This window comes from Fukomys damarensis, unplaced genomic scaffold (genome assembly GCF_012274545.1).
Source record: "Fukomys damarensis isolate Sample0158 unplaced genomic scaffold, DMR_v1.0_HiC HiC_scaffold_13, whole genome shotgun sequence".
In the NCBI taxonomy this organism is placed as follows: Eukaryota; Metazoa; Chordata; class Mammalia; order Rodentia; family Bathyergidae; genus Fukomys; species Fukomys damarensis.
In genome coordinates, this window is record NW_022900925.1 from 13,467,732 (window position 1) to 13,470,215 (window position 2,484).

The following is a 2,484-nucleotide window of genomic DNA, read 5'->3' on the forward strand; positions in this document are numbered from 1 at the left end:
TTTTTTTTTTTTTTGAGGAGGGGCACAGTTTGACAGGATCTCACTGTGTAATTCACGCTGGTTTTGAACTCACTATGTAGCCCAGGCTGGCTTTGAACCTTCCATGATCCTCCTGCCTCAGCCTTCCAAGAAAATATAGGCATGCACCACAAAACTGGGCTTCTCTCCTCATTGGGAGGTGCTAGTGTTTGAGGCCATCAGCTTACTTTTCAGATGGTGAACTAGGTGACAATGCTGACACTGGGGCTGTTGGCCCAATATCCTGGTCTTACCAGCACATGGTAGAGATGCACTTTCTACCCAAATTGAAATGTGAAGAGAAGCTTTTCATTTCTTGGCAGAGGTCTTTAGGATCCAGTGTACTGTTCACCACAAGTGACTGGTGGTGTTTCAGAGGGGGCAGGCTCTGCCATCTTGGTTTCCTGAGTGAGGACAATGTGGTGTCAAACCCTCACCAACCAATGAGGACACAATGTAAGTGTTAAATAAGCTTTTGATGTTTGAAGTCATTGAGGTTTGGCAGATGTTTGTTACCACAGCATACCCAAGTTCATCCTGACTGCTATAGGCACAGTAGAGACTGTGTGTGCCAAGTCTCCTATGTCCTCAGCACAGACCACCTTAGATTTACTTATGAAGCATCTAGCGGAAGATATATGTCCAGGATGGTCAGCTGTTGAATTTTCATCACTAGGGAGTGAAATAAACACTGACTGTTACCCACATATCCTGAGGGGAACCAATTCATTCTCCGTACAAATGACATCCAGGTAAACTCTGGAAGGTTTCAATCCGTTGCAGATAGCAACAGCTAACATGTTCTGAGTACCTACTATGACCTGGGAGCTGATATAAACTTACTTGAATTCATTTGATCTTTATACGAATCCTAGATATTATCATCACTTCACAGATAGAGAACTTGACACACTAAAAGTTAAGTAACTTGTAGTGAAATCACAATGCTAGGAATGCTTGGGCATTCTAGAGAAAGGAGTTAGGCTAGGTTTATGTATAAGTGTTGGCATGCCTAGGGTGTGACAAACTATATGGAGTAACGTGGATAAGGAAAATGAAAATGCTTTTGGGTAGTTCCTTTAGAAATGGCTCACCAGGGGCCAAGGATTTAACTCAGTGGTGCTGCTGCTGCCTGCCTCGCAAGCTCAAGGTCCCAAGTTTGATCCCTGGTACCCTCTCCCCACTAAAAGAAAGAAATGGCTCACCAGGCCAGGTGTGGTGGTGCACACCTGTAATCCTAGTACTCAGGAGGCTGAGGCAGAAGGTTCACCATGAATTTGAGGCCAGCCTGGGCTACATAGTATGTTCAAGACCCTGTCTCAAAAACAACAATAAGAAATTGTTCACTAAACAAAAGTATTCCAGGTCCTTCTTGGAGGAGACAAGCCAAAGACAATGCCCAGAGTTTATTTGAAGATGAGGGGTAAAGGGATAAGGGAAAAACTAGCTCTGAAGAGCAAACTTAAGCCAAACACACAGAGGAAAGGATAAAAGGTGAAAACAAAAGCACACCCTGTATCTAGGAGAAGCCAGGCAGGCTATTGTGATGATTTATGATAACAAGCTCCTCCTGGCATCTCTTTTCTGCCATTCAGATCTCCTGGGAGCTCACTAGAAGTTCTATATACAAGTCTTGAGAGTTATCTGTCAGGGCTGAAGATCTTGAAATTGACAGATCGTGCTCACTTCTCCAGCCAGGGCTGCTCTGGGGTCTTGTAATTTACAGGTCCTGCCTATTTCAATGCCTATTTGCCATGTGCTGCCTCCTATATCAGAAGGGTGTCATAGGAGTTGGGGTTGGAAGACAGTGAGGGGTTTTGGATGTCAGGTGGAGAAGTTTGGACCTCTCCTGGAGTCAGTGTGGTTTGGAGGGCAGGGGCTTCCTGGGTTGTGAGTACAGCTGACCATGGAGATGCTGAATTGGAGGGTGGGTACTAGAGGAGGCAGGAGCCCAAGAACCTGGTAGAGCTGGGGATCTTGGAATTGACAGATCCCACCTACTGTGTCATCATTGTATAGCAGATCTTACACCCTGTCCACAGCCCTGCCCAAGTGCTGTCTGCCTGCTTCCCAGAGTCTTTCTGGCACCATAGTTGCCATTAGAGTAAAACTACAACTGGAAGACAGGACCTTGCTTAATGCTTATTGTTGACTTGGGACCCTGGCTCGTGTCCGGCGCAGCATGTCCTGCCCTGCCTGGTGTCAGTGAACTTGTGCAGGTCTTCTCATCCACCATGGGCTCCGGGAGGGCAGAGATCATTGTATGCATCCTACCACACCACTGTGACCTAAGGGCAGAGGGTCCCACCTGACTTCTTGTCTCAGCCACAAGTGGAAGGCCAAGCTCTTTGACAGTGAGATAGCCTCGTTATAGAAATGCTCACTTGCCTGACTCATGAAACATTAAGCAAATCTTGTTTTGTTTTTTTCATTAAAAGACAATTAGTCACAACCTCTAGCTAATGG